This window comes from Lepidochelys olivacea, assembly GCF_965140295.1.
Source record: "Lepidochelys olivacea isolate rLepOli2 genome assembly, chromosome: 4".
NCBI classification, from domain to species: domain Eukaryota; kingdom Metazoa; phylum Chordata; order Testudines; family Cheloniidae; genus Lepidochelys; species Lepidochelys olivacea.
The window spans coordinates 82,153,621-82,169,118 of NC_140414.1; the positions used below are offsets into that span (position 1 = coordinate 82,153,621).

At 39.6% G+C, this 15,498-nt stretch overlaps 1 long non-coding RNA gene across 2 annotated transcripts in view; it reads left to right on the forward strand.

Annotated features, from left to right (window-relative positions):
• Positions 1-15,498, forward strand: part of LOC311520211 — a 211,696-nt gene that overhangs the window by 67,376 nt on the left and 128,822 nt on the right. For both annotated transcript variants that reach the window (XR_014711519.1, XR_014711520.1), the window contains exon 2: positions 12,110-12,271. This is a non-coding gene — a long non-coding RNA (uncharacterized lncRNA). The remainder of the gene's footprint in view (positions 1-12,109; positions 12,272-15,498) is intronic.

Genomic DNA, 15,498 nt, shown 5'->3' on the forward strand with positions numbered 1-15,498 from the left:
ATGATTCACATAATACTGATATATTATATTACTACCTTTAGTCCAAATCCTGAGAAGTATTCAGCACCTGCTGTGCACACAAATTCTAGGAAGGTCAATGGTTTAATTTACCACTGTAGGTGCAAATTGTACTGCACCGATTAGAACAGCTGCATCATTGAAGCCAGCCTCCTCTCAATGAGGATAAGTGTCAGTAAACTACCCCAGGAGTTCACAGGAGGAGCATGTGGTGGGTTTCCACCAGCCTGGGCTCCCTTCACACTGTACTGCTGAGCCAAGCCACCCAATCTCTCCCTCAGGCTTCCGATTTCATTTTACCAGCACACATACAGGTAGTGACACGCCCAACTGCAACTTTATATACACATGCTGAGATCTGTTATTGTGTCCTTGCTGGTGCTGCACTATGCGGGGGCATACCCCATAATTCCTTGTTCTGCAGTAAGACAAAGAACTCTGTGATTCTTTCCCAGTGAATTTTGGGAGAATTTGCCTACCCTTCTGGGCACATGGAGAAAATTGTAGGAAGGCATTGGAGGACTATTGGCATATGATGTGAGTGATTTAGCTGATATCCTCACTGCAAAATGGACAGGTTACCAACCCTACTGAAAGTAGAACCAGGGCTCTAACCCACACCCCCATCTGGGCTCGATAGCCTGGGTTTAAAGCACCACTAAACTCAAATGAAGGGATTTTGTGTATGAATGTGAGTGGATCTGGGGCAACACCTGGTAAGGGCCTGAGTTATCTCTGTAGTGAAAACATACCCTCAGGCTACACCATAGACTGAGAAACCTCCTCTGAAGGCGATCAAAGCAGAAAAATTGGGTATATATGTGTATGCTAAAGTAAAGTGTAAATTTTATGCTCTAATCCTACCTTATGATGCAGATGTTATAAACTATATTTTCATTCCATAAATGTAAACTGTATAAGCAGCAAGAAGAGTCTGTAAAAGTCTGAATATGAAGAACACACTGGCAGACTTACTACCTACGCCTTTGTTTTTAAATTTCAAACAAACACAGCTTAAAATGTTTCTTTGCTTGTTTTAAAGGTAATCATTTGTATACTATACTTTTGTATTTGTATACTATACTAGAGCTGGACACAAAATGTTTGTTGAATAGTAAATTCACTGAAAAAAATCACTGAAAAAACTATTGACAAATTTGGGTCTAATTCAGCGCATATTGTTGGTTGAGAAAAAACCTGAAAACAAAATTCAGAAACATTAAAATGGTTCCTTTAGAAAATGTCAAAATTAATCATTTTGATTTTTCATTTTGGAAAAAAAAAACATTTTCTCAATGAAAACTCAATTCAAATGAACCTTTTGTTTAGAAATGTCATTTTGAATCAACATTCAAAATGATTTATTTGACCCGAATGAATTTTTTTATCCATTTTTTTGTTTTGAGAAAAAATGAAAAAAATTTTTTTTTGCTCAGCTCTATACTATGCTTTGTATCTTGGAAAGTGACTGGAACTGTTTGTAAGACCTAAATACAGAGGTTTTCAATACAGTCTTCTGCTGGATGGACTCAGTATGATGTAGATGGAACATTTTTTATTGAATGTATTTTCATTGAGATATGGTGTTTTGTCAAAGCTGAAATGTTTTGTGCCAACATATTGATTTTGATTTTGACTAATTTTTCTGGGGGAAGGTATGGGGCCCTAGCCTCTGTTTGCCAGAATCTGGGACTGGGCAATGGGATGGATCTCTCGATGATTACCTGTTCTGTCCATTCCTTCTGCGGCTCCTGGCACTGGCCACTGTCGGAAGACAGGACACTGGGCTGGATGGACCTTTGGTCTGACCCAGTATGGTCTTATGTTCTTGTATAAGGTTTCTGAGATCCAGGCTTTCTGGCCTCTTCTGACTAAAGAGAGGGAATGAGAACTAAGGTGTCAACAAAATCCCATTTTGTGAAAACTTTCAAAATGTTTGGTTTTCGTGGCCAATTCTAATGTAATGTTTTCTGAAAATTCCTGAGAAGATGGAACTCCAGGTTTGCTTCAGCAAGGAGGAAAGCTGAGGTGGAGGAAACAGAAGTGTACTAGTCATGATAGATAATTTTGCCTCATCCATGTTATATCAGGTGGCTGGCTCCTCAGCTCTAGTTGCTTATGCCTCAGATCATAGAATCATAGAATATCAGGATTGGAAGGGACCTCAGGAGGTCATCTAGTCCAGTCCCCTGCCCAAAGCAGGACCAATCCCCAACTAAATCATCCCAGCCAGGGCTTTGTCAAGCCTGACCTTAAAAACCTCTAAAGAAGGAGATTCCACCACCTCCCTAGGTAACATATTCCAGTGCTTAACAACCTGCCTAGTGAAAAAGGTTTTCCTAATATCCAACCTAAACCTCCCTCACTGCAACTTGAGATCATTACTCCTCGTTCTGTCATCTGCTACCACTAAGAAAAGTCTAGATCCATCCTCTTTGGAACCCCCTTTCAGGTAGTTGAAAGCAGCTATCAAATTCCCCCTCATTCTTCTCTTCCGCACACTAAACAATCCCAGTTCCCTCAGCCTCTCCTCATAAGTCATGTGTTTCAGTTCCCTAATCATTTTTGTTGCCCTCCGCTGGATGCTTTCCAATTTTCCCACATCCTTCTTGTAGTGTGGGGCCCAAAACTGGACACAGTACTCCAGATGAGGCCTCATCAATGTTGAATAGAGGGGAACGATCATGTCCCTCGATCTCCTGGGAATGCCCCTACTTATACGTCCCAAAATGCCATTGGCCTTCTTGGCAATAAGGACACACTGTTGACTCCTATCCAGCTTCTCGTTCACTGGAACAACTAGGTCCTTTTCTGCAAAACTTTTGCCTAGCCATTCGGTCCCTAGTCTGTAACGGTGCATGGGATTCTTCCATCCTAAGTACAGGACTCTGCACTTGTCCTTGTTGAACCTCATCAGATGTCTTTTGGCCCAATCCTCTAATTTGTCTAGGGCCCTCTGTATCCTATCCCTACCCTGCAGCATATCTACCTCTCCTCCCAGTTTAGTGTCATCTGCAAACTTGCTGAGGGTGCAATCCACGCCATCCTCCAGATCATTAATGAAGATTTGGAACAAAACCAGTCCCAGGAACGACCCCTGGGGCACTCTGCTTGATACTGTCTGCCAACTAGACATGGAGCCATTGATCACTACCCGTTGAGCCTGACAATCTAGCCAGCTTTCTGTCCACCTTATAGTCCATTCATCCAGCCCATACTTCTTGAACTTGTCAAGAATGCTGTGGGAGACCGTGTCAAAAGTTTTGCTAAAGTCAAGGAATAACACATCCACTGCTTTCCCCTCATCCACAGAGCCAGTTATCTCATCATAGAAGGCAATTAGATTAGTCAGGCATGACTTGCCCTTGGTGAATCCATGCTGACTCTTCCTGATCACTTTCCTCTCCTCTAAGTGCTTCAGAATTGATTCCTTGAGGACCTGCTCCATGATTTTTCCAGCGACTGAGGTGAGGCTGACTAGCCTGTAGTTTCCCAGATTCTCATTCTTCCCTTTTTAAAAGATGGTCACTACATTAGCCTTTTTCCAGTCGTCCGGGACCTCCCCCGATCGCCATGAGTTTTCAAAGATATTGGCCAATGGCTGTGCAATCACATCTGCCAACTCCTTTTGCACTCTTGGATGCAGGTCATCCGGCCCCATGGACTTGTGTTCGTCCAGCTTTTCTAAATAGTCCCGAACCACGTTTTTCTCCACAGAGGGCTGGTCACCTCCTCCCCAGGCTGTGCTGCCCAGTGCAGTAGTCCGGGAGCTGACCTTGTTCATGAAGACAGAGGCAAAAAAAGCATTGAGTACATTAGCTTTTTCCACATCCTCTGTCACTAGGTTGCCTCCCTCATTCAGTAAGGGGCCCACACTTTCCTTGACTTTCTTCTTGTTGCTAACATACCTGAAGAAACTCTTCTTGTTACCCTTAACATCCCTTGCTAGCTGCAACTCCAAGTGTGATTTGGCCTTCCTAATTTCACTCCTGCATGCCTGAGCAATATTTTTATACTCCTCCCTGGTCATTTGTCCACGCTTCCACTTCTTGTAAGCTTTTTTTTTTGTGTTTAAGATCAGCAAGGATTTCAGTGTGAAGCCTGCCATATTTACTATTCTTTTGACACATCATATCACATGTCATATCAGTACAGTTCATATCACACTGTCTTCCAGAAGATGTCCTACATTCTTGGCTCCACTTACTCTGTAGAATCAGTGACTTGCAGGTGTTCAGTGCATCTCAAGATTTTGTCCTTTCTCACTGAAATAAATATCAGATAAGTTAATATTTTCATAGTTTTTTAACCTATATTTTGATTGGCTCTGATCTCTTCTTTGCAACCTCAGAGAGATGAATCAGAAAAAAATTCATAGTACAGCTTCTGAAAACATAAAGTATCGATAAGGTTCAAGTTGTGTGACATGGTTATTTAAAAATCTAATAACTTCTTGTGACAAAGTTGTAAGGCAAGCAGCCAATAGAAATACCATTCATGCTTTTTAATACGAAGAAGATAAAAAGACTGGGAAATGGCACAAATTAACCAATTTTCCTCAGATTCTTAAAAATGTAGGCTATTTGCAAAGCCACTTTAAGGATCTGCATGCCCAATTCCCAATAAAATTAATCGCCAGGCAGATTTGAAAATCTTAACGAACACCTTGGACTTCTCAGATGTTGTATCTCTGTTTCAAATGGCTCCTTCAAGGGAAAAAGACTGGAATCTTCATTGTCAGAAAGCACTTCTATGATGCATTATCTCCTTTAGATTGTCTCAGCACTTTGGAAACATCCGACTCACTCTCCCTCCTCCACCCTTTCTTTCTTTCTTTTTTTTTTTAAGAAAATCAACCAGCCTACAATCCATATTCAGAAGAGTATCCAAGTCATAACCCTGAGATCCAATCGTAGTTAAACAGTAATGAATTTTTATTTGAGTTATAGTAGTGGTGGTGAGTGAGTCCCTAAGTGAGCCATAGCACCAGGTATCAGTTAATTAAATGAATTGATTTTTTCCTGCATTATCTTACTACAGATTTATGTTAAAGGGAAAGTTAAATATAGGCAATTTGAACAAATTGTAATGATCTATTACTGTATACCTCTGGGTACATGGACATGATTATTTTTAATGATTCAAATGATTATTTGGATATTATCTTGTCATCTTTCCTAGCAGTGAATTGCAAATTATGTTCTACCATATTGATGACACGATAATTAAGAAAAAAGTCACATATTCATATTATCTTTTGTATGTTTTGACAAAGCACAATTAAAAAACTTTCTGCTGGGAGCAATAAAATAAATGAAAGAAAATGTCCCACCAAATATTTCCCTTTTGGTATCCCCTGTTAATATTTTTATGAGCCTCTTAAGCTTATCTAAGAGATTTTTAATGCAGTGGGGTATGTTATTCGGCTTGTATTTTTTGCACAATATCATACATTTCAGTCTTTATCACAGTGGGGACAATAAAATAACAGGCCGCGATGCATTAGCATCATAAAGAAAATGTAATAAATGGCTTTATAACTGTATTAAAAGTTGCCTGAGCACCAGCAGCTGTAACAGAGATGTTGCTACAGCAGCATTTTATGACCGAATAGTACTCAGTGGGCTGATAATATTATGTGTGTGTGTAATGCCAGCAGTTTCCAAGGCCTAGATTTCAATTCAGATGAATAATTGAAAGCACTTTTAGACTTTTCCATAAAATGTTTAATAAGAGATCAAATCCTCCCTCCACATAGTCGAAAATTAAATAGTTTTTAGAGAGGTATTCTATAATGAAATTCTAACTATTGTCTGTGGAAAAGGGGTGCTTTTAAAATGGAGTTGTTAGAAATAAAATATGTTTGAAGCAGCTCTTATTTTCTTTGTCTCTGAATATTGGTTATAGAGAATGAAATTTTTTTTAGCCCTACCTTCCCATTTCTCTAGACTTTGAGGGGTGACTATAATAATAAGATTTACTGAAATACTTTGAATAGGGTAGTAATCATGAAACAATGTGTCTGCACTCCTGGAATGAGAAAAGGACAGGATGACTGCAGAGAGTCAATCTTTTGAAAATGACAGAATTGATAATCATATACTGTAAATGTGCAATTCACCTGGGGTTCTTTGTCGATTTTTTTTTAAAAAAAGTGATAACTATTTTTCCATCTGCTTTTCAGAACAGATGAGATGTGAAATGACTGCTATGTGAGTGGATGAAAAATTCATATAACGTACAATCTGGGAGAGTTCACTTCCATGTAAAACACAAACAATAAACATTCTTGTGAATTTTTTAATAAGGTGCTTAATGACTACCCTTTCTCCATTTCTTTGAAGCATCTTTGTCCTTAAAGGGGGTTGCGGGAAGAGGATAAATGTGTAACATTCACTAGTTTATTAAATGTGCCTTTTCTGTACTTATGTATGTCTATACTGTTGTGAGCCTGCAGGGACCAATGAACACATTGCATTTTCAACTGAACTGAAACTCCTCCTACTTACATAATAATTTATTACAAAAGTTAATTGCTGTTTGTTTGACAGAGTGCTAGTCTATCTTTCTTGCATTGTCAATATGCTTAACAACTTCTCTCAAACTGAATCAGAACCAAATCATTTTGAAGGTCTGAAGCTACTCAGATCACTCATTTGTTTTTCACTTGGCACATCTCTGTGCTTCCTGGTTTTGGCCAGGGTTGAAAGCAGAAGTTCTGAAAAAAATCACAGCCTCTGCTCTCCTCTCTCACTCTCCTCCATTCACCTCCAAAAATATATAATTTTGGGGAGGGGAAGTTGTATTTTATCAGCATAAAATCTGCAGGCTCATTCATTGGGGCTCTTTTTATTTGGGAGCCAAAGAATGAGTGCATCAGCAAACATGATGATACACAAACAGGGAAAGAAAGGATCTTCAGAAGTAAAGGACAGAAGAATCAAAATGTATATATTGGGTATACAAAATACACATGTTCTTGCTGAAATGATGACTTTAATGCTGTTAGGATTTTATTGTATGATTAATTATATGTTACAGAGCCTTCCTGATTTGGGTCCCATTCATCACGGTTGCAGAAGATTTCTTTTCTATCAAGGGCATCATGTAACAACATAAATTACAACTATTTTACCAACATTTTGTAGACCACCAGTGAAGAACTTAACAATCAAGAGGAAAAGACAATGTACTTATACAAGATTTTCCAAAAGCATTCAATTACTCCAAATGCAAACCAGAAATTAGGACAACCAATTGTTCTTTTCTTGTAGGCAAGCAATTGATTTCCTTAGGCTATCTGACCATACCACTTTCTCCTAAATGGAAAACCCCCCTCCACCATCCATTAGTTTGCACTGGTAGTTTATTGATTAATATGCTACCTACTCTGGCAAGGGAAATTAATCAATTTTTCTGTCAATATGTGGGGAATCCTGCCACAGGATAAGAATGACTCCAATGGGATCTCAAAACTTAAAATGCTCAAAAGACTTCACATGGTTCAACAGCTCGATGTAGAGGCCAGTTTCTGACTGTACCACAAGATGCCTAAGTTAATGTAGCCAGAAAAGTAAAGAGCTGGTGATACCTGAAAAGTGGATAGGCGAACAAACCTGAGATATGCCCCAGGAGATGGTTGTGATTTTGTTATTGAAAAAAATACAGCTAAGATCTTTTATGTAAATTTGTGCAGACAGCCTAATAGGCATGAACTGAAGAGCCACACACTGATCACCTTCAAAGAAGAAAGACATGCCCTAGATTCATATCTGCGCTATGTACTCTGAGATACACAATACAGGAAAAAGAAAAGGAGGACTGGTGGCGCCTTAGAGACTAACCAATTTATCTGAGCATCAGCTTTCGTGAGCTGCGGCTGCAGGTGCCACAGGTCCTCCTGTTCTTTTTGCGGATACAGACTAACACGGCGGCTCCTCTGAAACAGTATAGGAAGAATAATATAAACCTGTAACTTCTGCTGAATGATGTGAAAGAATAAATCACTGAGCTTTACTATTTCACCAACAAACTAAACTGGATGATCACAAGTTTTACAACTGAAAACAGGTATTTAGTCTGGCATTAAATTTCAGAACATTTTAATTATAATAATGGAAAAGATTTACAAAAGGAATATTAAGAGGTATATCTTCTGGATTAGGGCTCTCAAGTGTATGTAATAAACATTATATCCATGTGTAAAATGTACATTGTCTTAACACGTAATTAATACTAGGACTGTTAAGTCACTTCTCATGAGCAAAACTATTCCTATATTTTCCCAAGAAGCAAGAAGATATGCTAAAGCAGAGGCTGTGGAAATGAATACTGTATAATAAAAAAATAAAGAAGGCCATCTCTTCATAATTATGTTGTGTGCTGGCCTTTTTCAGTTAAACTTACTTGATCCAATTCCATCTGGCTTGGAGTCTGGCTATAGTATAGAGAGTGCACTGTTGTGTTGGTATTTGATCTCCTCATTGTGACTAACATAGGTCATTTTTCCATGCAGAATCTTTCAGGACCATAAACATCTTTCTATACCTTGACCAAGAGGCTGTTTTTGTTTTAAACTTCCCTGTAGATTCTGGAATAATGAGGTGGGAGGCACTGCTCTTAAAAAAAATTTTTTTCTCTGACAGCTCCCAGAGAGCAGTGTTGGACAAATTGTCCTTCTGCTCTACTGAGGAGACTTCCACCCTGTCAGTAGGCAAATGGAACTCAGCTCCGTGTTTCTTTTGTTAGACCCCGATGGTGCAGTTTCTCTCGGTTAGGAGAAGGTACAGCTACAGTCCCTCTCAAAGGATGTTGGAGAGATCTGGGGTTGGTGTGGTTCTGCTGTCTCTATGCACTAGCTAGCAAAGCTGGCTAACTGCATGGCGAAGAGTATGCTGCATCCCATGAAATAATTGTCCTGCCTCTGGGAGTTCCAACAAGCATTTTCCAGCCTTGCTTCCTGGCAGTGCATCTTTGCACCACTCCCAGTACAGAGGTGAGCCTTAAGGTGAGCCCTTACCAAGCCGTGAAAGACATAAAGAACACATTAAACCTTTTATCCAAAGTATGCCCTGTTTTGAAGATGTGGATTTTGATTTATGAAGACTTATATGGTAGGATCTTGGTTACCTTACAAACCATCTGTCGGTTGCTCCCTCTCTGTATTATCACAACAGGTGAGATATGTGACATTGCACTCCATATGCTTTATGGAAATATGCTTATGAATGTGACATAACTGGAATATACTTTACACTAAATACCCTTTGTATGGTGTCATTAGAAAACTTGTAATCTATGAAGTGTGTTCATCCTATTTGTTTGCATGTATTATTTCTATATCTGAAGTTAGAAAAATAAGATATAAACTTGTATTACCAATGTAAACATATTAAGTGGAAGCCATTAAGGGTGTTTCACAATCAATGAACTATGAATGAGTTTATTTACCTGCAAGCCTTCCTGTGTACCTGTGGGCCAGCTGATGGGTAATGAAGAATGAGGTCTTACAGTGACACGTGATCATGTCACCTGATACTGGAATCCATCTTAAATCTGGTACTTTTCCATTTAGAAGGAGGGGTGGGGACCCAGAGAGACAAAAGATTCCCACCTTGTGTCAAAGCTATAAAAGGGGGTGAAGCAGGACAAAAGTGGCTGGCAGTCTGAGACAGCCCCTGCTTACCACCTGGGATGTCTGCTGAAACTAATGATGACCCTGTACCAGCGGAAAGGATTGGGCCTAGACTAGGAAGGAGTCTAGTCTGTGAAAGAAGCTTTTTGAAACATCTCTGAGGGTGAGATATTACCTGTAATCAGTTTTTTAATGTATTAGGCTTAGACTTGCATGTTTTTGCTTTATTTTGCTTGGTGACTTACTTTGTTCTGTCTGTTATTACTGGAAATCACTTAAATCCTACTTTTTATACTTAATAAAATCACTTTTGTTTATTAATGAACCCAGAGTAAGCGATTAATACCTGGGGGACCAAAAAGCTGTGCATATCTCTCTATCAGTGTTATAAAGGGCAGACAATTTATGAGTTTACCCTCTATAAGCTTGATACAGAGTAAAATGGATTTATTTGGGGTTTGGATCCCATTGGGAGCTGGGTGTCTGGGTGCTGGACTTGCAGAACTGTTTTCACTTAAAGCCTGCAGCTTTGCATGTGTGGCCTGGACCCTGAGTCTGTGTTGCAGCAGGCTAGTGTGTCTGGCTCAACAAGACAGGGTTCTGGAGTCCCAAGCTGGCAGGGAAAATGGGCTCAGAAGTAATTTCAGCACATAAGGTGACAGTCCCAAGGGGGTCTCTGTGACCAAACCTGTCACAAGATCATCTGAGGTGTTTCTGCTAACAGAGACTGGATGAGAACTCTGCGGGGACTGGGAACAGAGTAGTCTTGGTGGAGTCATCAACTCTGGTAAATCACTTTGCTTGTTTTTCCACAAAGCCTCACTTTGTTGACTTTCAGGACATGATTAACTATAAGACTCTGCTATTTACTAGGATTTTTGTTTAATGAGGTTGCTGGTGGTACCAAAGGAGTTCAACCTGACACTGGCCAATAAATTGTTTTTATATTTATACCAGTACAGGTGCCCTAAACCTTAGACTAATAAATATAGGTTACATATTAATGGGCGGGCTTTTTGTATTTCATTTAATGTTGTTGTCTCTTTTTATGTAGAGCAGGTGTATTTTATATCTTTCATATTATTTGTTGACGTTTTTCCTTTTTATATTTCCTGAGAGTGTTGTTATAGTGGGTGCCATAGTAACCAATATCATTAAGATTGAATAACAATTTCCAGTATAGGATTATATGCATGATTATATGTTCTGTTATGAGAGAAATAGTATGTGTTCATTTAAGTAAAGACTTGTCATAAGGTATATGCACAAGGGACAGAATTAAAGTTACCTATGAAACTTTCATTTTGTCACTTCCTGACCGTTGAGTGCTTTACGATACATCTTAACATTCCCTGTCATTATGGGGATGGACTATAAAGCAATGTTATTTTCAGTATTAGGCCTCATCCAACAAAGCACTTAAGCATGTGCTTAATGCTTTTGATGGAGATGTACTCTCTCTGTTTATACTGTTAAATGCACATTTTAAATATACAGAGTAACTGATTTACTGTACAATTTACTACATATATTGAATGTAACATGTCACCAAAAATGTAAGCATTGTGTGCCTGATCCTAGACCCCATCCTGTGCTCTTTGCACAGCTCTGACAGCAGAAGGCTGACATAAAGCCAATTTAAGTAGCCAGTTGAGAATTCCTCATAGGGAAATCCTTCAGTGGAATAGAGTCGTCTCCATAAATAATACTTCCATTCCTTGTCACCCCCATGGCACAGGAGGCATGTGCTTACCCTGGACACCTTTATACCTGGCACAACTTGGAGGGCTACAGGCTGGGATGTGCAGCCTAATGACCAAAAAGCTTCAACATAATGCTTTGCAGCTACCCATCTTTTGGGCTCACTCCTTGACTTGTGCTAGATGCCAAACAGATAGTCCTGAGTATCTGTCTCCATAGTACGTTATGTATCAGATTGTAGTTCATAACTTTCAGTATGAAGGTCATTCTCATCCCTAGTGTTATACTGTGTCAAATACCACTTGGTGGCAATGCAAGTAGGTGAAGGTTTATTTATCATTCTCTTTTGTTTTGAAAGTTAGGGGATATGTGTGAGCTTCCATCGAATTTTTGCAACTGAATGTGACTTCTGGAATTAGTTTTTTATATCAAAGTTTCCATTTTTACTCCTGAAATGTATATTTTTTCTGTGATTTCCATTCAGATAGACACTAGTTTACCCTGGACAGGAAAATTAACAAACATTAAAATATCATCCATATTGTCTAAAATCTGCAAAATTAATTGAGAACTAAGATCACTGAAGCAGAAAATAAGGCTGGCCTTGAGTAATGAACGATGCCTGGTTAATGATACTGGAGACCATTAAAGCAGGAGGGAATCTGTTCCCTCAGTGTAGGATGATTGGGGAGTGTGATAGACTTGGCAGGAGCTGAGAGTAGATACTGACGGAGAATAATGTGCTATTCAATACAGGCTGCAAAAAAGGAAACTTGAGAAGCAAACGAGAAAGCGAGAGAATCAAAGAAGGTCAGAAAGAAAAACTGGAAAAACATGAAGGAAAACAAAAGTATTTTAGAAAAAGAAAGAAAGGTGACATGGATCACTGGCAATGCTTGTTCATAACAATTACTTCAGGTAAGAGGGGATTTGAGCTTTGCCTGACTTGAACATGCTTTTATTTATAATACTTTTCTGCTTTAATAGAATGGTAGAAAAGCCTTGTTATATTATTATATCTTATAGCTTCTTGGTTACATTTTCTGTTATTGAATTAGGAATGATATATATAGTATCTAAGGTGATCCATATGCTTTTGTTTGGCATTCCAGTTTACATGGACAGTGGCAACACCGAAACATTGTTAAGCAACTGCAATTTCTTACCTCTCCCCACTAAATTACATGGTCTCAGATTTTCAAAGACACTTAAAGATTTTTGACCTAAATAGAAACTAATAGGCACTGGGCCCCCAATCCCCAAGGTATCTCTGAAAATCCCATCTTCAGGCATCAGACAATTTTAACAATAAGAAGAAAATGGTTTTGCAATTCCAATCAATTCTCTATCACTACAAAAGGTCCCACCCCCCCAGCTCTCCTGCTGGTATTAGCTCACCTTACCTGATCACTCTTGTTACAGTGTGTATGGTAACACCCATTGTTTCATGTTCTCTGTGTATATAAATCTCCCCACTGTATTTTCCACTGAATGCATCCAATGAAGTGAGCTGTAGCTCATGAAAGCTTATGCTCAAGTAAATTTGTTAGTCTCTAAGGTGCCACAAGTCCTCCTTTTCTTTTTGCGAATACAGACTAACACGGCTGCTACTCTGAAACCTATCACTTCTATGTTATCCATAATGAACATTATGGACTTGTATGTTAGGGTAACTTCCAAAGTCCCCCATCAATCAAACTGTATCACCAACAATAAACATTTTGCCATTGGAACTTAGTTGATTATACAGGAGTCTGATTATACGGGAATAGAGCAGAATCCAGATCACTCTCCCATGCTGTGTTGGTTCTGCAAGTCTGTAAAGAGTAAGCAGTTGAAAAGTAATCAAACTGACACTGAATACTTGTGGTATGCGTACTGATCTGTTAAGTAAGAAGGAGGCATTTTTACATCACGTTTCTGACCGTGCTTGCATTAATAGTGGCTTCCCTTTGTTTTGGGAATTGATGCATGTATATGAGTATGTTAATTCAGTGGGTAATCTCTTCCTGATTGCTGCATCCAGAGAACTCAGAAGTTTGTTGTCTTCTAAGGCTTTCTCTTTCTTTCACATCCTACTTGCTGTATTTAATAAAATCACTTTTTACTTATAAATTAACCCAGAGTATGCATTAATAGCTGGCCGGGGGAGGGGCAAACAGCTTTATACAGGTTAAAACAGATTTATTTGGGGTTTGGACCCCACTGGGAGCTGAGCCTCTGAGTGTTAGAGACAGGAACACTTCTTACACCATTTTCAGTTAAGCCTGCAGCTGTTAGGGAATGTGGTTCAGGTCTGGGTTTGTAGCAGGCTAGCGAGTCTGGCTCAAACCAGGCAGGGCACTGAACCCCCAAGCTGGCATGGCTCAGGGGTAGTCTCAGCACATCAGTTGGAAGTTCCCAAGGTGTTTTCTGTGATCCAACCCATCACACTTGGATAGTAAACTCTTCAGAGCAGGGACCATCTCTTTGTTACATATTTGTATACGGCCTAGTACAATGGAGCCCTGGGCACTATTATATGCTGGTTTCTGCCAGGGATAGACCAGGAATGGAGTCTTAGAACTTTTAGTCAGTAATTTAGCTAGGTATGTGTTAGATTATGATTTCTTTAAATGGCTGAGAAAAGGATTGTGCTGAATAGAATAACTATTTCTGTCTGTGTATCTTTTTTGTAACTTAAGGTTTTGCCTAGAGGGGTTCTCTATGTTTTTGAATCTAATTACCCTGTAAGATATCTACTATCCTGATTTTACAGGGGGGGATTTCTTCATTTCTATTTACTTCTATTTTTATTAAAAGTCTTCTTGTAAGAAACTGAATGCTTTTTCATTTTTCTCAGATCCAAGGGTTTGGGTCTGTGGTCACCTATGCAAATTGGTGAGGCTTTTTATCCAACATTTCCCAGGAAAGGGGGGGTGCAAGTGTTGGGAGGATTGTTCATTGTTCTTAAGATCCAAGGGTCTGGGTCTGTAGTCACCTAGGCAAATTGGTGAGGCTTTTTACCAAACCTTGTCCAGGAAGTGGGGTGCAAGGTTTTGGGAAGTATTTTGGGGGGAAGGACGCGTCCAAACAGCTCTTCCCCAGTAACCAGTATTAGTTTGGTGGTGGTAGCGGCCAGTCCAAGGACAACGGGTGGAATATTTTGTACCTTGGGGAAGTTTTCACCTAAGCTGGTAAAGATAAGCTTAGGAGGTTTTTCATGCAGGTCCCCACATCTGTACCCTAGAGTTCAGAGTGGGGGAGGAACCTTGACATGGTGGCATAGTGGTGGGATTAACCTGAAATCATTTTGAGATCCAGTTGAGATTTTTTGAACTAGAAATACAGATTTTAAAAAGGAATTTTTTTTTTTCCTTTGGAAAGGAAGTCCAGAAAGCAGCTGAAACTGAAAGCAGCTTGTTTTTTCTCTGCTTTGTGGCCAAGCAGAGACAAAAGGGGATTATTTTGTGAATTGCAGGTTTTCTTTGCCTGGAGGCAGGGTACTTAACTCCTGCAGGGAAATTCACAGTCTTCCAACCCAGAGTTTTTTTTTTCTTTTCTTCCTAAAAGTAAATAGGGTGTGTGTGTTCTACCCATTTGCTTTTTCTTTGGGCTGGGTAAGCAGGTTTCCAAGTAGTTGGAGGTTTTTTGCTTTAATTTGGGCCCAGAGCAGAGACAAGGGAATTGTCTTTTTCTGTAGGCTGACAATCACTATCAGAGAATAGGGTATTCTATTCCAGCACAGCAAAATTTTACAGCCAAGTTTTGTTTGTTTATTTCTAAACCTTGGGTGTAAAGTTAGTTAAAAACAGAGAGGTTAGAATGACCAAATCTGCAGCTCGACTACAGCTGGAATTAGCCAAATTTCAGGCTGAGGAATAACAAAGGGAACATGAAAGACAGATAGAACTCATGCGGCTGAAGAAGGAGGAGAAGGAAGAAGAGAGGAGGCATGTGGAGGAAGAGAAGGAAAAGGAGAGGAAGCATGTGGAGGAGGTGGAGAGGATAAAGGCCCGGCAGAATATACCAACAAACCCTAGCAATCCTTCTCCAGGTACCACTTCCCATCCCAGAAAGTTCCCCACCTACAAGGCAGGTGACGATACTGAGGCCTTCTTAGAAAACTTCGAAAGGGCCTGCCTTGGGTACAACATCTCTACTGA